The sequence below is a fragment of the Triticum aestivum genome, chromosome 1D (assembly GCF_018294505.1).
Source record: "Triticum aestivum cultivar Chinese Spring chromosome 1D, IWGSC CS RefSeq v2.1, whole genome shotgun sequence".
NCBI classification, from domain to species: domain Eukaryota; kingdom Viridiplantae; phylum Streptophyta; class Magnoliopsida; order Poales; family Poaceae; genus Triticum; species Triticum aestivum.
Window position 1 is genome coordinate 334,856,830 of NC_057796.1, and position 21,956 is coordinate 334,878,785.

General features: G+C 44.0%; 1 long non-coding RNA gene across 12 annotated transcripts; it reads left to right on the forward strand.

Annotated features, from left to right (window-relative positions):
• The first annotated feature begins 13,138 nt into the window (after positions 1-13,138).
• On the forward strand, positions 13,139-18,873 carry LOC123181861 (uncharacterized). 12 transcript variants are annotated; one of them, XR_006491904.1, is made up of 10 exons: positions 13,140-13,602; positions 13,700-13,732; positions 13,920-14,008; positions 14,240-14,292; positions 14,489-15,069; positions 15,503-16,451; positions 16,712-16,847; positions 17,203-17,326; positions 18,013-18,126; positions 18,479-18,873. It is a non-coding gene; the product is annotated as an uncharacterized lncRNA (long non-coding RNA). The 12 variants fall into 12 exon arrangements; XR_006491908.1 differs by lacking the exons at positions 18,013-18,126; positions 18,479-18,873 and having other exon boundaries at positions 13,141-13,602; positions 15,503-15,571; positions 15,670-15,738; positions 15,803-16,451; positions 17,203-17,507; XR_006491903.1 differs by lacking the exon at positions 18,479-18,873 and having other exon boundaries at positions 13,141-13,602; positions 18,013-18,275.
• The last annotated feature ends 3,083 nt before the right edge of the window (positions 18,874-21,956 follow it).

Genomic DNA, 21,956 nt, shown 5'->3' on the forward strand with positions numbered 1-21,956 from the left:
CCGTCCAACCTCTACTTTGGTCTGTCGTCGAGTATTACCCCCCTGGTATCTCGAGAATGCCAAGGAACTACTTAACTGCTTATGAGTTCTTCATCAACTAATATTCTTGCCGATTCCATTTTTCCAACGGGTTCTGAGTTGTTAGAACCCCTCAAGGACACCGATAAGTGAATCAATTCCGCACTCCGATTCAATAACTCTAAGTAATTTTTGTTGCTTACGAGTTTAATAATCCTTCAAGTCATTCCTAGCCTGCTCGGCTATGTCATTATCGTGCCGATTTTAACTGTGCTACCTGGACCTTCCCAGCGCACAAATTTCAACAGTGAGCTAATCTTGCGTCGATCTTCCTCGTCATATCACTTCTCCTTGAACTGCAAACTTGATTTCGAGTTTGTGTCCTACCCGTGGTTCCAATAACCTTTCGCTTTCATCATTCCCTTGACTTGATGTCATCGTCGATCAATTACATCTTCTTGAAAACCTCTCGACAAATTTGTCGTGATCATTGTCAACAATTTGACTTCTTCCAAGTTGTGTGTCGAAATTCAGGATGAGAAATACCATCCTTGCCCCTCGATAAATTGTGTTATCATCGACAACATTCTTGCCTCCCCCCAACACAAACTTGTTCATATTTTGTGTTGTATCTTGATTTCCCTGCTATCCAACTTATGTTATGTTCTACCGTGGAGTATTACCATCTTTGATGTCAAGAATGTCGTGAGCATTACTCCACCTCTTAAGAATTCTTGGTACAGTGATACTTCTCACCATCACCATTCTTTCTTGGTCCCCGTGTTGTTTCTAAACGAAATACCGACAAATGGTCTGTGATGTGTAAATTCTAAACTTCTAGCAACCCTATTGCTTTGAAGTTATTGGTCTATAGTTTCATTCTACGTCTATGGCTTAATGAATCATCATTCGAACATTGATCGTGCTACCTAGCCCATATTTCGGGTGCACATTTCAACCAATGTTTAACTGTGTATGTTTTCCTCGAGCATACATCATTAAGTCATTCGATCTAGCTAATGTTATCTCCTTGTTCACATAGTTGTGGAAATCCATCTTTTGGAAATCTCAATGGATTGTCACTGAGTCAATCAGTCACCTCCTCACCTCTCCTTGATTTAATGATGAACCCTTGTTCGGAACTCACTTCCATAGTTCATCTCCCGAGAATCTTCGATGTCGTTTCGACAATTTGTGTTGCACCTTTCTTCTCAGGCATCCTGAGTCTGAGTTATCCTGACACCAATCAGATCTGAATCTCGGTCAGATATGATGGTTGGAACATATTTCCAAGAGTTATAACATTGGTCTTATGTGACCCGGTAAGGTGATGTCGTGCCTAGCACACCTGGCCGGTTGGCCCTATTGTTATAGATTCCTTTTCAGCAAGGTTATCCATTCTTCCATGAGGGAATTGTAAGACTTATTCTACAAGTTATTCCTGATGGATCCTTTGTGTTTTCAAAGTCTGATCTTCACCTGATGACCATGTCAATGCTATCTCGAAGCATGTCTAAGGTACTCCGATTTTCAACAAGAACATTTGAAGCCCAATGCTAAATGTTTCCTGCTCAATTATCCAAACACCGCTGTATGGGTAATGTCATGAAATTTCTCTCCCCTTACCTAAAGAGTTTTCTACATTATATCCTGTCATGGATATCATGCTCTGCTTGTCCTTGGGAAGGATATACCCTTGAAATATGTGTTTAAACACATTTTCCTTTCCATTGTTCTGTTTACTCTGATAATCGTATTTTCCTTTCCATTGTTTTGTTTAACCTTTCTTGTAATCTGACTTAGCTGAGCAGAGATAATTCCCTGCTTAGTTGAGCACCTCGTTGTACCACTCTCTCAGTAGACCATGTTACTTTTGTTGATGACATTTCGGTAGCCACCGATGGGTGAGAACTTTGCCTATTGGTCCGCCTCGTTTCAACGAGCAGGAAAATGGTTCTCTTCGTCCCTCGCCCTTGGTACCAACGTATTGCCGACATAACTGACAGGGTACTCTCTGACATGCCTTGCTATCATGACCGTGCAAGATGTCACTGCTCCTATAAAAAAAACCACATGGTGGGCCCATAACCCATAGTTCCACAGGATCGAAACCTGACTCTCCTATACCCCCATGTTGCCAAAGTTATTCCTCGCGCTTGATTTCGTATATAATTCATGGGTCATCTTCCTAGTAATATACTTTGGTATCAGACGCAATGCTTATTCTCGTTTCTCTGGACCCCTTTCACACTTTGTTCAGGCATCGAACAATTGCCTACCCGCTTAAACTTCTCATAGTACCTTCTTACTTTGCTCTCGAAATTTTCTTAAGTTTCAATTCGAGAGTTACTTTCCGCCACCTTCCCCCGATGTTAGCTACCAGGTAGTCAACCTTGCAGAGGTCCGTTCTTCCAGAATAACCACCCTTTATTCTTTCGTAAGTACGATGGAGTTCCCGAAGAAAGGATGACGACTTGATCATGGTGACTTGAAGCAGAGAAATGAAGACATCAACGAAGGGGATCAACCTCTTCGAAAGGGCAGCCAAGACCGACAAGACTCGTTAGGTTTTTCGCTACCAGCACCTTCCCCCCTTACTCCACCGCGTAAAAATCTCGGGACGAGATTTCTTGTAGTGGAGGAGAATTGTGACGCCCGGGTAATCAAGCTACAGTAACCCTCTGGTATGATGCCATGTCACCACGATTACTGTTGCTAATCTCGTGTTAGTTCAGATCCGATCCAAATTCAAATTTGAATTAAAGTCAAACAATAAAAGTTTTCAATTCTCAAAACTAAAATGTTCTTATTGTGACAATTAAATCATCGATAGTATTGGTGGATAAACCACATTTTTATAAAATAATTAATTACTCTAAAGTGATTAGAACTGCAGCAAAACAATTAAGTGAATACCTTTTTCGATTAATAAAATTCTAAACTAATTTATTTCGGGGTAAAACATTTATGGCAGTGGGTGGTTCTCAAACATCAATTTAGGAGTTGTTATCATTTTTTAAGCTAAAAACAATGTGTATCTAAAATAAAACAGAACAGAAAAATAAAATAAAAGAAGAAAAGGAAACAAAAAAAGAAAGAAAGGAAAAGACCCCCCCCCCGCTGGGCCCCGGCCCAGCTGGCCTCAGGCCCAACAAGACCGGCCCACCCCGCACTTCCCCTGGCCTATATGGCCCTATCCTCTCCCCGAAACCCTAGCTACCCACCCGATCCACCACTCCCCCCCCCGTTCCCCACTCCCTCCCACGATCTGGATCGGGGGCACGACCCCATCGTGCTCGCCCCTCGCCCCCGACGCCCGCGTTGACCTCGCCGGAGAACCCCCCCTTGCCCGACGACCCGTCCTCCTCCCCGGACCCCTCCCACTCGACTGGTTCTGGATCGGGGAGGGCTCGATCCCGCGCCTCCCATCGCCGCCGTGCTCCACCACCGACGCCGCCGCTCGGACCCCCCCCCCATGCCGGACCGCCTCCTCGACCCCGTCGCTCGCCTCCCCGTCCTCGCCCCCTTCCGATCCATAACTGGATCGGGGCACGACCCCGACGCCGCCTCGCCGCCCGGAGCCACCACGACGGCCTGCCTCCCCGCCGGAACGACGTCCCCGTCCTCCTCCTCGAGCTCGGAGCATGTTGCCATTTCCCCACGAACGCCGGTGAGGCTGCGGCCTCCCTCCCTCTCTCCCTTGTTCTCTGTCGCCGGCGCCATCCATCACGCGCCGACCACGCTCGGCCCTGCGCCTCGCCGTGGTCCCCCGCGCACCTCGTGCCGCTACCCCGTCCGCCGGCCTCGTCTTCCCCTGCTCGCCGCACCCCCGCTGCCTAGCGCCCGCGCCCGCCGGAGTTGCCCTCCCGCGTGCGCGCCCTCCTCCCCAGCGCCGCGCATGTCGCTTGGGGACGCGCCCCACCTTTGTCCCCGCGTCGCCACTGCTGTCCTCTGCCGCCCGCGCCTCTGGCGCCCGCGCGCTCCGGCCGGCCGGCCTCTCCACGGCCGCGCCCGTGGTCGGACTCGGGCACGGGCACCACACCCGTGCGCCCGCACGCCCGTCAACCCGATTCGCCCTTGGCCCTATGACAGCCAGGGCCCACGCCCCCCTGAGAATGTTTATAAAAAAGAATTAAAAATATAAATAATAATAATAATAAATTAATTAATTAACTTAATTAATTTTGATTAATTAAACCAAACAACTAATTAAACTAATTAAACATTAGTTACCTAATTAACCTAATTAGCTAAGTAAGTAGTCAATGACAGTGGGGCCCACCCCTAATTAATCCTGATTAGGTTAACTAATATGTTTAATAAAAATGTGTCACTGACCAGTGGGACCCACTGGTCAGGTTGACCAGTCAATTCCTGTTGACTGCTGATGTCAGCATGACATCATGCTGATGCCATAAATCCAGTTTCGAATTAAATTAATTATGTTAATTCTAAAAATGATTTTAAACTTTAAAATATATAAAATAAACCGTAACTCGGATGGAAAAACTTTGTACATGAAAGTTGCTCAGAACGACGAGACGAATCCGGATACGCAGCCCGTTCGTCTGCCACACATCCCTAGCATAGCAAACACGCAACTTTCCCCCTCCAGTTCATCTGTCCGAAAACGCGAAACACCGGGGATATTTTCCCGGATGTTTCCCCCCTTCACCGGTATCACCTCATACCGCGTTAGAACACGTCTAGCTCTGTCTGTTGTCCTGTTATGCACTTGCTTGCTATGTATTTACTGTTTCTTGCCCCTCTTCTCCTTGGTAGACCCCGACGATGTTGATGCCCCTGTGGTCGACTACGTCACCGATGACCCCTCCTTCTTGTCTGAGCAACCAGGCAAGCCCCCCCCCCTTGATCACCAGATATCGCCTATTCTTCTCTATACTGCTTGCATTAGAGTAGTGTAGCATGTTACTGATTTCGGTTAATCCTTTTCTGTTGCATAGCCTATCATTGTTGCTACAGTTGTTACCCTTACCTGCTATCCTACTGCTTAGTATAGGATGCTAGTGTTCCATCAGTGGCCCTACACTCTTGTCCGTCTGCCATGCTATACTACTGGGCCGTGATCACTTCGGGAGGTGATCACGGGTATATATTATATACTTTATATACATGACGCATGTGGTGACTAAAGTCGGGTCGGCTCGTTGAGTACCCGCAAGTGATTCTGATGAGGGGGCTGAAAGGACAGGTGGCTCCATCCCGGTAGAGGTGGGCCTGGGTTCCTGACGGCCCCCGACTGTTACTTTGTGGCGGAGCGACAGGGCAGGTTGAGACCACCTAGGAGAGAGGTGGGCCTGGCCCTGGTCGGCGTTCGCGGATACTTAACACGCTTAACGAGATCTTGGTATTTGATCTGAGTCTGGCCATTTGGTCTATACGCACTAACCAACTACGTGGGAACAGTTATGGGCACTCGACGTCGTGGTATCAGCCGAAGCCTTCGTGACGTCAGCGACTGAGTGGCGCGCGCCGGATTGGACTGGAACGCCTGCTAGGCTAGGTCTGCTTCCGGCCGCGTTCGCAACGTGCAGGTGTGCAATGGGCGATGGGCCCAGACCCCTGCGCCATAGGATTTAGACCGGCGTGCTGACCTCTCTGTTGTGCCTAGGTGGGGCTGCGACGTGTTGATCTTCCGAGGCCGGGCATGACCCAGAAAAGTGTGTCCGGCCAAATGGGATCGAGCGTGTTGGGTTATGTGGTGCACCCCTGCAGGGAAGTTTATCTATTCGAATAGCCGTGTCCCTCGGTAAAAGGACGACCCGGAGTTGTACCTTGACCTTATGACAACTAGAACTGGATACTTAATAAAACACACCCTTCCAAGTGCCAGATATAACGCGGTGATCGCTCTCTAACAGGGCGACGAGGAGGGGATCGCCGGGTAGGTTTATGCTATGCGATGCTACTTGGTGAACTTACCATCTACTCTCTTCTACATGCTGCAAGATGGAGGTGGCCAGAAGCGTAGTCTTCGACAGGATTAGTTATCCCCCTCTTATTCTGGCATTCTGCAGTTCAGTCCACCGATATGGCCCTTTACACATATACCCATGCATATGTAGTGTAGCTCCTTGCTTGCGAGTACTTTGGATGATTACTCACGGTTGCTTTTCTCCCTCTTTTCCCCCTTTCCCTTCTACCTGGTTGTCGCAACCAGATGCTGGAGCCCAGGAGCTTGACGCCACCGTCGACGACGACTCCTACTACACTGGAGGTGCCTACTACTACGTACAGCCCGCTGACGACGACCAGGAGTAGTTAGGAGGATCCCAGGCAGGAGGCCTGTGCCTCTTTCGATCTATATCCCAGTTTGTGCTAGCCTTCTTAAGGCAACTTATTTAACTTATGTCTGTACTCAGATATTGTTGCTTCCGCTGACTCGTCTATGATCGAGCACTTGTATTCGAGCCCTCGAGGCCTCTGGCTTGTATTATGATGCTTGTATGACTTATTTATGTTGTAGAGTTGTGTTGTGATATCTTCCTGTGAGTCCCTGATCTTGATCGTACATATTTGCGTGCATGATTAGTGTACGATTAAATCGGGGGCGGCACACAAGGCCAGGGCTTTCCCTCCCTGGCCCGATCTGACGGAGAGAGGGCCAAGCCTTGCCACTCCGGTGGTCACTTTGGCCAAATCCGGTCGGGGAAGCCACCGTAGAGACTCAACGTCGGCGCAGCAGCAACAGTCCTTGCGACGGTGGGTGCCGGAGCTTGTCAAGCAACTCACCGTCGGCGGCCACGACTACCTCATTCCCTGCCGTGCGTCTCCGTCAACTACTGTGGCATTGACGACAGCGAGCTAGGAGCCTACGAGGTAGACGCCCTGTTGACTGTGTCGTCAAGGCCTCCACATGGCTCCTCTTGCGGCAGACTGCTGGTTGTTTGTCATGTCCTTGATCACCCTAATTTAATCCAAGTCAGGGTAGTCTCTTGCATTAAGCCATCTGGCTCTGCTCTGCAATTTCTCGAGAGAACATTGTGGAGAACCTAACTCATGGATGGTTGGTTCAGTTTTTGGGATGAATTGATGACAAGGAGAGCACGTTGGAAATAGTGGAAGTGGAGACGGGAGAGGATGCATTTTTTTCAATGATGTATTTTTTTCAGTTTAGTGAACCTAGAGTGCCATTCGCAACATGTTTCAGGTGACCCAGAAGTTCCCTTTCATCAGCAGTTACAGAGCATTCAGAGTTCCGAGCTCTGTCGACGTCGCCAGCCTTGTGAAATGCCAACTCGTCGCTTCTTTCGGTGGTAATTCTCGATTCTTTGCACCCTTACATGCAGATTCAGAGATGAGTGTCAAATTCTTCAGACAAGTTCTGAGACAGAGCAAGATCCTTACATACTACTTGTGTGCAGCTGACGGGAAACACGTAGATGTTACTGGACTGCAATTACCCGGCGTGCTGGATGACATGTTTGCATACACAGGACCGCTCGGTGCGGTTTTCAGCAAGGACTCTGTGAGCCTGCACCTTTGGGCTCCTACAACACAGGTTTGGCTTCTAAAGACGACACATTTTACCATCTCAAGTGTCGCCTCCGGTTCTGTACTATTCCCGCTTATATGTAAAATGTCCCCAATATATCTTGCAAGATGTGAGTGTGTGGTTCTTGGATGGTTCGCCGGCCCTGCTCTAGAGACGGTGCAGCTCAAGGAGTCAAATGGTGTTTGGAGTGTTACTTGACCAAGAGAGTGGGAAAACCGATACTATTTATATGAAGTTGACGTGTATCATCCAACTAAGGCACAAATTCTGAAATGTTTAGCTGGTGACCTTTATGCTAGAGGGTATGTGGCTGTGCGTATTTCAGTTATGTAGTTCAGGGAGAGGAACTTTCCGCAGAAGAAAAAAGTTCAGGGAGAGGAAGAAACTAGCTTGTTGTTTATTTGATCAGCCTTTCTGCAAATGGAGCGCGAACCTGGTTGGTTGACATTAACAATGAAACATTGAAGCCAGCTTCCTGGGATGAATTGGCCGATGAGAAGCCAAAACTTGATTCCTGCTTTGACATAACCATCTACGAATTGCACATTCGTGATTTTAGGTAAATTGTGCTGCTTGATTTACACAACTAAAAATCTGGCAGGGTTTATGCATATTCATCTTTGGAACTTACCTATCTGTTTCCTGTGCTTTTCAATTACAGTGCCCATGATGGCACAGTGGACATTGACTCTCGTGGAGGATTTCGTGCATTTGCATACTAGGTCTTCAGAGTTGATTTACTAGATGTATTGCAGTGCCTTTTTTCAACAGTATCTCATGTTGATTGCATTTTGGAACCTGTGGTACAGGCCTCGGCAGGAATGTTTGACTCATGTGCATTTGTTGCCAAGCTTTCATTTTGCTGGCGTTGACGACATTAAGAGCAACTGGAAATTTTTCGGTAAGGAAATATTTCTCTTTATAAAAGGTGGTAAGGCACTTTTGAGCTTTTGCTAGATGTCTATCATTTTTTGTTGGATAGCAATGAGTGACAACTACTTATAAGTACTTGGTTTAAACTGCACCTCTTCATTTTCGTCTCATTTACTTCAGATTGACTTATTTGGTTATACGGAACTTCATTTACTCTGGCAGATGAGTGTGAACTAGCAACATTCCCTCCAGGATCAGATATGCAACAAGCAGCAGTAGTAGCTATTCAGGAAGAGGACCCTTTTAATTGGGGGTATTCATTTCACACTTCTTTTTCCCTCAAACATTCCAGATACTAATGTATCATGGTGGTGTTAATATCGGAAAGTTAATTATGTTCTTGCGAGTAAAATATTCTTACATATGGTCATATTTATGCTAAATGTATGACTCCGTGCTTTGGAAGGTTCCAAAAGGAAGCTATGCAAGTGATTTCATCAGGAAAGAGATGCAGACGAGAGGAAGAGAGCCTCCCCCAAGCTATGTCTAGGCGATGCACAGGCGACGGCCACCCTTCCTGTTATTGCCTCCATGGCTGACTGCTCATCCTCAGTAACCTCCCCCCCTCACGTGCGCCACACTCTGGGATTAAGGTCTGCTCCTTGGCTAGCATTTGCGCTGACCGATTCTCTGATTTCTCTCCACCGAAGAATCAAAGAAACAAGCAAGCTGATGTCTAACATATTTGTTTCGTAATAGTTGGAACTGGAAGAGGAAGCTCCAGTACAATTCAGATCTCTGCTCAAACCCTCAATATCTCATGCATACATAACTGCTTATTGTGTGAATATTAGACGTTACTTGTGCATCATCTTCACCCTTTCCTAATTCAATATCTGTAAAAGTAGGCAAAGCTTCCTGTTATTATGTGCTATAATATTTTTGAATTGCTGTCTAGAAAATACTTGGTCAGTTCTTCCGTAAGAAAGCTGAAGTTGGATATTAGGTGCTTTAACAAAGCTACTCCCTCCGTCCACTTTTATAAGTCATTTCAGACAACTCAAAATAAACTACTTTGCACATTGTCTGAAATGTCTTCAAGGCCTTATAAAAGTGAACAGAGGGAGTGATTCTTTTAAGCAATTACATTACAATTGTTAGATATATTATTCAGAGCTCACTAAAGTAGAAAGGTTCTGATGCTTTGACGGTACAGTTTCCTGAGCATGCTTCAATATCATTTGTTTCTGCATATCGTTAAGGCTTTTCATGATTTTTTTTTTCTGTTTTTAAAGATTGTCAAAGTACATGCTGCAAGATACTGTTGAGTTAATTAATTTCCTCGAGTCAAACGAAAATATGGAAACAGTCAAGGAGATGTCGAATGATGAATATATTCAGATACTAAGAGAGGTTCTAAAATGTGTTTTGGCAGGTTAGTCCTGATCGTGCTTATTTTTAAACCCGAAACATTCTTTATCATTGGAGGGTTCTCTATAATCCCATAATTGTGAAGTCAATTGCTTAATTTGATTGAGAGTACTTAAGTTAATGCACATGTTTATTTTTCTAGATTGTATCTTAACTGCTTGGACTCTTCATGTACACTAAATGTGAAACTCATTATGATTTGGAAGTGCCTGATAGCTTGTGACATAATTGATGTAGTTTATCAATCATGCAATTTGTTGTTAGCAACATGTACCAGATTTTGGTAATTTCCATTTCAATATTGTTTTTTGTTTTCATATATCCTAGATCATACTAAGATACTAAGAGATTCCTTACTGCATTAACATTGGCATCCATGGTTACTTCTCTGTATATATGAAAAATGTAGATAAAATGTACATCCTCTAGCTCTCATGCGTTTTAGTCTCTCTTTTCTCTTTATGCTGTATCACCAATGGTGCGCGCGAGAGAGAGAGGGAGGGAGGGAGCGATGGAGAGGGAGAGGGGTCTAAATGATTGTATCCGTACCAGTTTCATGTTTCCATGCATGTCACATAGAAAACAGTATCTTCATGTGGCAAGTATCTAATGCATATACATGAGTTATATTATTTATCGTATTCACATACTAATATATTCATGATTTTTTTTTTGCATTGTAGAGTTCTAACACGCTACATTGGAGAGAAAGCGTTGAGAGAATGCTTTGTTGGGATGATAGACATGAATAATCAATCCTGAATCCTCATTCCAAGGTTAGATTTGTACTTCCTGCCCAGTTCTTTTTCACAAAGGACCAAGCCTCTTACTTTATCCATTTCTTAATTTTGTTCCTTCACAGAAAAACATTTTCTCATTTCAATCTTTCTCCATTTCGTATGAGTATGACACACGCTCTGAATTTTTTGACTATTCTTGGTTGATTAATGGTTGGTGTATTGCCTTCCACTTTGGATTATTCTAAATCTTCTTGCTTAGGCTATGTGTACCATTCTGTCATGTGCCACCATTGATCTGAGCAAAAATCAGTGTAGATGAACCGAGCTATTTTATTATAAGCTGTGTACAGAACTTCCTGGAAAGATAACCATGTAGTTATTGTTTTATGCCGTATATATTCAGATAGGTGAATTATCGCAAGTTAGTCCCGGTATGTTAATAGGATTGTGCCAACCTAGAGCCTTTTCAGATCGTGCCAACTCTGTTTGGGGTTTCCTTCTACCTAATCAAGGCTTAGCCCAGTTTGTCTTGTCCTTATCTCCTTTTCTGTCATAAATTCTTCATCTATTCAAGAAGCTCATTTTTGTTAGTTGGAACAACTGAAAAAATCATACTCCCCCCGTTCCTGTATATAAAGTCTAATTGTTTTTTCAAAAGTCAAACGAGTGCATGTTTGACCAAGTTTTTAGAAAATATATTGATATCCACTATACCAAATTTATATCATTCGATCCGTCATGAAAAGTAGTTTTATATTTTATCTACTAGGTTTTTTAGATGTTGATATTTTATTCTATAATCTTGGTCAAACATTCGAATGGTTGACTTGGAGGATATCAATACACCTTATTTTATGGAATGGAGGGAGTATCATTCTTGGTGTGACGGACAAACATAAAGAAAGGTCCGCAAAGAGTGCACTCACAAAAGCCATGTACTGTAGGCCATGAGTGATTACCTTGAAAGCTTTCTCATTGAGGCCATAGTTCCAAACTATACCATCCTTTAAGAAACATTCAATCAGAATTGGAGGAAATGCCATCCATTGGGGTTCTGAAGTTCTGAACTTTGATCTCTCTATTTGAATCGTTGTTATTATTTTGTCTGTAGGCCATGAGCAAATAATCTGGAGAGTGCCTAATGTTCCTCAACTTTTCTTATGTTCCAAATTCACTATTAGTGTTGATCATCTTCAAAGAACAGAAAACGTATGACAGGATTAAGATTGTAATTTGTGCTCATATTTTTTTTCCAAAATTCACTGCTTGATTAATTTTGTTGTAGAAGCTTGAGAGAAAAAGATAGTAAATACATAGTAACTTTATATTGATTTAAGAGTAATAGCAACACACCTGCTTTTAACTATATATAAATATCTCTATATTGTTCTATACTGTCCGTCAGCAAGCGAGCGTTTGAATTGCTGTTGATGTGCATTGTACATGGGCTTGGCCACTTGGATCGTGAGACGAGATCGATCGACTAGATGCTTGTTTATCTGTGTTGTTCTTAATTTAACTTTGTGGAAGGTTGCGAGCCGAATGCGTCATCGACGAGGAGGTGAGTTTGGATTTGGACGGTGAAGATGAGAAGATAGTTGGGGAGGAAGAAGGTATAAAATCAACAATATTGTCTGGTGTGCGTGAGGATCCTAATGATACATGTTTGACGTGATCGTTGCTAACCTAATAAGATATGCGGTGGCGCGAGGTGGTGGCATAAATGGGGTGGTTGTGCTGCATGTCCAAGGCTGCACTAGGGAGGCGCGAGCGGTGCCTCCCGCAAGATTCCATTGGGGCGACGCATGGGCGGCAGCCACCCCCAAGACCCTGTTAGCACAATTTCATAATAATATATTTATACAGATCGTTGTGCAAAATAGAACGCTATTGTTTGTAGTTATATTAGTTTATTTCCTCTATATACAATTACACGTCTTATTGTGTGTCCAAGAGGAAGGAAAAATATATGTTTCTAGGTGTTATATGACTTACCTTTAAAAGGAATAACTCTAATAAGAAGTCCTGTTTTAGATGCCGAGTTGATGAAATTTGTTACCTAAGATATATGCGGTAATTTGATATGAACCCAAATATCTTGTTTTCCTTCAAATAAATTATCCCTGGAAATATTTGTTTTGAGTAAATATTTCTTTATCGCAGGCATGTTGCAACCACTAACAAGTCCAGTCACCATCACATGTTTACTGCGTGGATTCCATATTTGTCACAATATTGGCATAATCGACATGTGTGAGTCATCTATAATCTACGGGATGGCAAAATGGATATTATTTAACATGTTTACTGCGTGGATTCCACAAGTGTCACAATATTGTTTGTACATGTGAAATTTAACATGTAACTCTTGCAACTATTTCAACAGCCTGTGGCAACGCACGGGCACTCTACTAGTCTCTACTCTTAATGGACGACTTGATGAATAGTCTACGTAGTTTAATTTCGCTGGTTTTTTTCGTCATCCTTCCACCTCCGGTTTTTTTGTCATCCTCCCACCTTCGTTAACTCGCAATCCTCCCGCGAAAAAAAACCATGCCAAAAAAAACCCTACTATCGATGCCTCCTGCCCACAGCAGATCGTTCTCCGCCGCCCTCCCATCGATCTGCGGCCGATCCCTGCGGAGCTTCCCTTCCCAATCCGATCTGACGGAGAGAGTGCCAGATCCGGCCGGGAGAGCCGCTGTAGAGCCTCCACGTCGGTGGAGCAGCACCTCCTGCCACGGGCGCCGCCGCCACCTCCTGCCTCACGACCCTTTGCCGCGACTCCGCCCCCAAGCGCCGCTCCCGCACGCAACCCGAACCCTATCCCGCCATGCTTCGCTGCCTCGCCGCTTGAACCGCGCTGATGGAGCCCGAGCAGCGGTGGCCGACCCCGTCGCCGCCGCCGAGCCTGTGGACGAGGAGAAGGAGAAGGAGGAGGAGACAGAGGCGGCCGAGGACGAGGAGGACACGCTGCTGGACCGCGCGCAGCCTGATCTCACGGGTCCCTTTGCACATGTGCAGGTACAAACCATCCTCATCCAAAATCGTGTTTTCCGCTCTGATTTGCCATGCTAATGTGGTTTCAGACTTGCCCAATATGTGATACTGTGTTTTGCAGTTCGTCAATGGACCAATGCCTAATCTCCCCAAGGTACTAACTACTAATTTCTTCCACCCTCTTGGTTCTAACTATGTGCTCTGTCAAACTGTTTCCACCCTTGGCCTTCGGTACAACTCAAACATGAGATGTAGTCTTAACCCTCCACCTAACTTTTGTGTGTTTTCTGAATAATAAAAGTATCAAGCATTTGGTTTACTGGTTGTAATTGCTGTTTTAGGTTGATGTTTCACTGGACCCGGTGAAGGAGTTGAGCAGAGTAATATCTGAGCGAAAAAATTGAGGGGCGTGCTTTGGTTGTGCTCTCAGGTATTTTCCACACATAAAACTTGAAGTGTATTTCGCGTATTCCCCATTTTCTTCTTGATGCTTGAGAAAATCAAAAGATGCCTACAAATACACAGAGTTTTGCATCTCATAGTTAGTCCATCTCATGCACCCGTGCTTCTGGTACACGGAGAAACACTTTTAGCAGGTTATCCAACGTTTTAATTAGGATGTGTGTCGCTGTGGGTACCTGATACTCTAATATCCTTTCAGCCAGGTTATTTTACGAGGGTTGTGTGCACTGAACCCCATTTCTCTGGACCAAGGTATTCTTCTGGCCCTTTTCCAGCAACGGACATGCGACATAGCCAACTACACATTTTTCCTAACATTGATGTAATGTACTGCTAGAAATTGATTATATTTTTTTCAGTCAGTACATCGGATGTAATGTACTGCTAGAGATACGAATTAGTTTCAAGCACTATGATTTTACAACGAGATGATGTTTCTTTGTAACAGGGACGATGAACAAGATGGGAATGAGGAGGATGCTACTAATCCGGAGTAGTAATATTGGATTACAGGTCATGGGTTAGTAGTTAACTGCAGAAATCAGAATATTGGATAGCAGTAACTAAGGCCATTGGCAATTTCTATCATATATCATAATTTATTTGTGTGATTCCTTTACCAACTACATGTTTCTATTTGTTTCCTATATTTTGTTTGTTCCTGAATATTTTATGAATTGTGTATTTCTATTTTAATACATAAGACTCTTTTTCATGCAATTTACTCAATGGCCTATATGAGAAGCCCTAAATAAAGCTATTCCTCATTTGTACGCTTTCTTACTTATATAGATCAAAATATGGAATTCTCTGCAGGTTAACTAATACATGCATCAGCTTTGTATCATAAAGATTTCACCATCCCAAGGTAATGGAAATAAGTTCACAAGATTCTCATGTTGAGGTCTGTACAAAGAGATACAAGGCAATGTCTGTGTGCTGGAAGGAGAAACTCACTGCCAAAGCTATAATCCCTGATGCTAAAGCCTGCATGTTCAGATCTGCAGAGTTTACTCATATTACTGTATGGTATATTATTAACTTTCTTTTTATACTTCATATTTGCAACATATATCATCCATTTTAGTATGATTTTACTTTTCAGACATTTATTAAAAAAACTGCAGTTAGGTTCTTCATAGCTAGGAGCTCTTAATCAATTGTAGTTATACTGAAAGATTAAGATGGAGGGAGTCATTAAAAATCAGCAATTGTTCCAGCCAACCGGTAGTAGTGGGTGCAGCATTTGAAGACACCAAAAAGAGCCTTGGACTCTGATGGATGTAATGCCTGCCATTTATATATGTTGATTTAGTTCTACTAAACATATAAATGAAAAAAAAGTTTGTATTTGCTGACATATATCATGTATTTTAGCATGATTTTACTTTTCAGACATTTACTACAAAACTGCAGTTAGGTGCTTCAGAGCAAGGAACTCATAATTTTGTTTTTTCTGCAGAATGATTAATACAGAGGGAGCCCTTTTGTCAGGTCATTTAATCATTAAATCATACGTACATTATCTCAGGTAACTTACTACTACCTTTGTTCGAAAATAAGTGCCGTTAACTTAGTACACCTTTGCACTAAAATTGTACTAAATCCGTGACACTTATTTTGGGACAGAGGGAGTATTTCATTTTCTACCTGAACCAAGTTGTTATTTCATTTCTAAGAGGCAAAGAGTTCCTCATGGTTAGTTTGCCACATTTTATATGTCTATCTATGTGCATTACTAATTCACTATATGCACCTTTAGTTCCCAGTTTTGGCTCACTTTCTTGATGCATCTCGGATGAGAGGAAAGGAATGGATAATCTGACAAGCAATGTTCGGGCATACCCTTATATTTACGTCTGATGAAATGCTGCGGGTGCAAACTAATCAAGACTGCTGCCATGAGCAAAAGAGCAGACATTACTTATGAGAAAACAATAAAAGAATCTTCCGTGACTACATACCACGACGAGTCAAAGACGATGAAAGCACTACTCCATTGGTGGTGTTAGCAAGTGGAGTCTGGAGGGAGAACAACACAAAGTAGGAAATTGATTCCCTCGCCCTTGCTTGCTTCAACGACCCCGCCCGTCTTGGTGGGGTCGATTCCCCCATCGCCCGACTCATCTCCGACGAGTATGGCGTCAGTGGGTACGCCCCGCCGTTCGTATGCTTGGCGGGTCCCAGAACACCCGTGACGTGTATGAGCTTGACTAGGGCGAGGGGCTCGTGCTCGTGCTCGAGCTCGACAAGACGCACTTCGATCTCGTCACCAACTACGAGCTGGACTGTGAGACTCCAGAGCAGGCGGGGGCGACGAAGACGAAAGTGGGGGCAGTTCGAGCTTGTCGCTGCCGGAGACCCTGGAGAGGTGCGCGAAGAGACCTGGTTAGATTTGTTGGCCACCACTGGTAGATGCTCCATGTCTCCTCCTCTGGTTCCTTGTGCATTATTGGGTTGTCTTAATTTTCAGTTTGGAACACTTAGCTATGAATATTTTTTTGATTAATATTGATGTCGTTGTTACATATTGGTACTGGGAAGATTTTATGTATTATTGCTGAGCTCTCATGAGCAGGCCTAATTTTACAGATGTTTAGTGCACCGGTTCCTGTTCATTTACAACACAGCCCTGTGATCTAATTTTGATGTTTCTCTGAATTTATGACAGGTAAACTGCACTAATAACAAATCGGATGTCATCTCTCATGTTGCCGATTCAACCCTGGACGATGTTGCGCGGCCATGGACGATGTGCTGTTGGACAACGATGCGAGGCCGAGGCAGCCAATGTGAATGACCACTGGGTATGTAATGCCCCCCCCCCCCCCCCCCCCCCAAAAAAAATATGTATTAACTTTTTTGAGTCCTCTGTAGTGTTGTTCTATTTGTTATGCGTTTTTTCTTAAAAATGTACATCTCCCTTTCATTCATTCATAATTCATACAATAAAAGCGTGTTTTACTGCCTGGTTTGTCTGGGGCTTAAAACCGATAGCTTTATGCAGGAGGGCAGGAGGCTGTATGTTGGTTTTGGAAATACCTGTTTGTCCATAAAAAACTACAGAATGCATGTGCGCTTAGAATTCTGATATAGTCACATTTGGCAATATCCAAGATTATTGTTATCTAATAGATTTTTCATGTTTCTTTCTTTTTGCAGAAATCATTTACCTGTCAATCTTGGAAGGCCCTAAGCTGAAGGAGAGCATCAATTGTCATGAGAGATAAGCAATATCTATTAGACACGCATACTATCAGGCTAACGCAAACCACTCGGGAATGAAGTATACTTACCGTAACTTTCTATGTGTTGACTTGAGTTTTCCTGTTAGTAAAAGAAACATGCCATTTTTTTGCGGTTCATGGATTCATGCTCAATGTTGAATTATTATCTGATCTGCAAAAGCATGCCTTACTGCTGCTCATGGTCACATGATTTATAATTTATAACTACAATTATTTAAATCAGTATCTTGCATGAAGTCTTGACATCTAGCTTGATCAAAGATTCCACTGTGTGCTTATTTCTCCATCATATTGCACAATGAATAATATCAGTAGATAAATATCTCCTTTTTATGCAATGAATTTCATGAAATAAAACAGCGTCGATCACTGTCTCCGACGTAATCTTAAGTGCACAGGCATGGCTTACTGTCACTGCTTTCTTGTAGTATTAGTGTCGTCTTTGGCTGTTTCCTTTCTTGAATTTTCCAATGACAGCGTACATGCCTAAACATATTCAAAGTTGTTGATTATTTTGTTGCAAATATAGTATTTAGTAATTTGACGTGAACCCTTGAAGGTCCAATTAAGGCTATTTGACTAGGAAGCTAGGTGATATGTGCTCAAAAGAACCTACCCCTGTTATGCACCAGTTTTTTGCCTTAGCGTTGTTTCTGCTGTTATGCTATATATCTTGTATTAATTGAATTTTGAAGATAACGATTAAGGAATTCATCTACAATAGGAACTTACTTCCCAACAAGGAAAGTCCAGTGATTGGGCAACAACATGTGGAAGGATAATTACTGGATACTTTTTTTAGCGAACAACTGCGGAGCGATTTGCTGTCTCAAAACATGTAAGTTGTGATGCCCTCTCTGGAATCGAATGACTAATTCGTAAAACAGGATCTGGTTCTACAATTTTATCAAAATTAATTTGGCACTACAAAAACATTTGTCATTTCATCTAGGAATATTTTTAAATAGTTAATAAATCATACAGACTTGATATTTTCTTGGTCTCATGCAACTATGTGTTGTTTCTTATTTTACTCAACAATCATTTGTGGCAATTATGAGTTGTTTTTCGCCATTCGTACACTATCCCTTAATTTTACTACGAATATATGAAAGTACACACCAAGGGGTTTGCGAAAATTAAAAAAACTAGGACACAAGCACGAGTCACCTTATGAGGTGATGATGTAGGAGACACAATGAGGTGAAAGAGATGTGATGGACATAGAAGAGTAAACCCATGAGGACAAAGAGATGTGATGCACATAGAAGGAGGAAGCAAGGACCTCGATCCACATTATTGAAGACATAGATAAGAACAAGAGTATCACACTTCACACATCAACCAATCAATGACACATGTTGGTATTGGGGCATATCGCCCTCCCTTGCATTATACCTGTTAATATTAAGATGAAACACTTAGTTGGATGCATTTCTCTTATATTGTTCTATGGCAACACCCGAGCATTCTGCTAGAGAAGATGCTCGGGTGTAGACAGAATCATATATTATATTATTATCATTAGTATCAACATATTTGTAAATGTTTTCATACTCAATCTATGAGGTTAGATTCAACACGAGATCTGAAGTTTTGCGTGAAGCCAAATATGCAGTGTCAGCAATACTGTTTGATAGCTTGGGGGTATGATAATGCGACAAACGGCCAACGACTGGCTAGCTGTGTGGGAGACACAAGTAGAAAAGGGGGCTTTCGTTCGGGCTTGGCCAGCCCATTAGTCCCGGTTCTGCCACAAACCGGGACCAATGGAGGCATTTGTCCCGGTTCGTGAGCCCAGGGGGCCGGCCGGGGCCTCGTGGGCATTGGTCCCGGTTCGTCTGGGCCCATTTGTCCCGGTTCTTGGCACGAACCGCGACCAATGGGTCTCGCTCCTGGCCCACAACCATTGGTCTCGATTCGTGGCAGGAACCGGGACAGAAGGATGCCCTTTAGTCCCGGTTCCAGCCACGAACCGGGACCAATGAGTTGCCTATATATGCCCCATCGCCGACGAGCAGAGTACTCCACAGTGCTCTGTTTTTTGCTGGCCGACGAGGGGAGGGCATTGGATGCTCTAGCTCACCTCCTAGCACTAAGATGGGGAGGCGGTTGCCGCCCATGTCCCTTGTTGTTGGCCTGCCACGACGACGTCGATCGCTGGCTCAATTAGACCACAAATTAGTGGATTTTGTGATAAGAGTGAGGGTTGAGAATGATCGGAATAAGGGTTGGAGTTGGTTTGTTTAGTTATGGTGTGATGGAGAGAGGGTGCCATGATGAAGATGGGCGTCATCTGATTTTAAAGGAGAGGGCTTCAGCGAGAAATGCTGTGCTATGGCGGAAAACCGAGTAGAAAGGAGACGATTCGGCAGGGAAAGGGAAGGGTGCGTTGCGGGGTGGTTTTTTGTGTGTGTTGGGATATACCAGGAAACCACATTTCACCCCACATGAGCTAGATTTGAGAAAGCCTTGACTATCTAGACGGTTGAATTTTAGGGAGCCCACTGGGCGCCCATTTGATGTTTGAACCTGCCCAAACATACGAAAGAGAAATGAGTTTTGACCATGAAGACGACCTTAATCATTTGTTTAAGTCATTTATATGTATTGTAGCTCGTGCTACGGGCATTCTACTATGCTATTTAATCATGGGTGGTATATATCAAGTTATAAGTTCTTGGATGGTGAGCGATTTGACATGTTAAGAAGATAGGGAGATTGCCGAGAAGGAAAAATGTGAAAGAGTATGATGAAAATAGGAAGACACAATGCTTAATGTGTATATCTCAATTAAAAAAATAATTTGATCTATGTGTCCATATTTTTATATTTCATGGCAAAATATAGGTACTTGGTTTTGCCCGTAGCAACGCACGGGCATTCTACTAGTATATATATATAGAGAGAGTAGCACTATTTTGATCATGAGATAAAATAGTTATTCTGATCACACCTCGCCCTGTGTAGGGACGACCAGGTCCTCCGGAACTCCCGAAAACACAAAAAACTGGCCCATCCCCTCCCGCGCCACCTCTGTCGACCACCTCCGTCTGGCGGCCACCGCCCCCAGCGCGCCCCACGCCGCCGACAGACCCTCCCCCCGGCCCGATGCGCCGCCGGACCCCCCGTACCACCGCGCGCTGCCGGATCCTCGGAATCCCGTGCGCCGCCGCTGCCCACGGCTCCGCGCCTGGAACCAATCCCGCCATCACGCACCGGTGCGCGGCCCGTCGGATCTCGTAGACGCCGCTGCTACTCCACCACCGCCCCGCCAACCTTGTCCTCATCCCGTCGCCGTGTTCCTCGACGAGGTCGCCGCCCCGAGGTCCACCAGCGGAGATCCACTCCCGAGATCCCTGCCGGCACCCCTAACCTCGACCTTCTTCCTGCATAGGCGCAAACCCGCAACCACAACGCCCCTGCTCGCTGGCGTCGCCATGGCGCCGACCTCAAGTGCGAGCTCGCGCACTTCCTCAGCTCTGCCCTCCACTACTTCCACTTGCCCATGCCCGGAGGCTCTCCCGACCATGGATCCTCGAGGTTTCGTGCTCCCCCATGGCCATGGTTATTACGTTAGGTGAACTTGGCTGGCTCTTCTGTTTGACTACAGAAAAAAAAAGTAATAGCTCTGCTCTCCCTTCGGTTACGCACTTACGCCTCCCATCCAAGTCTGCTCCCACCGACCGGCCAGCTCCACCCATCTGAACTTCCTGCGGCAACGACTACATTTGCTTCCCCGCAGCAGTGGAGACGAGGAGACAAAAGTTCTTCTCCTGCTAGCCTTGGTTAGTGTTTGATTTGTCTGATGGCCGAAGTGGAGACGAGGAGAGGCGGTCAATGCCACCTGGATTGCGAAGTGGTGAGGTGCAGTAGCACATGGGACAACAGCAGCTTCCTGTTGAAAGAAGGTGCGACACCACCCATGGAAAGAGTGGAGGAAAAGGTTCAGACAAAACTAACAGGCTAACTTGTTCAGCGTTGCTTCCAAAAAGCAATTTGTTCAGTGATGCGTTCTTGCATGTTCGTTGCATTAAAATGTTAACCTTTAAATCTAGATGCTGGTAGTTCATTCTTTAATTCTCAGGGCGCCACTGATGGCCGGTCCCTATTATCTTGATGTACTATAATCTTTTGACCATTACATTTGACAAATTCGATGGAAAACTTACTGTTTCATATAGAAAAAATGTGGTACTAGTTTAAGTACATATATTTACCACAGTGCGTTGACAAAAAGAAACACACTTAAAAAAATGCAAAGATTGTCGTGCATATTTAATAGGGGCATTTGTATTAAAAGATATTTGCACGAACTTTCCTTTCACATTCCTGTGTTTCAGAAACAAAAACGAGGAAGTCCAAATTAAAATAAACAAGCATTTCAATGTTTCGATGTTTATATACGAAAAAGAAGAAAACAAGTGTCACATAGAATTTCTTTAATTTTTGAAGTTCAAATTTGATTAATTGGAGAGTTCGAAGAAAATTTTATTGGTATATGAACAATATTCCCATGAATTTTTCCGTCATTGAAAATTGATAACCAAAAAGTTCAAATTAAAATAATAGAGCCTTTCAAAATTTGTAAAATAAAATATTGTTTTAAAATAACCCCAAGAAGGTCAAATTGAAATAACAGAACAACTAAAAAATATAGTTTATACG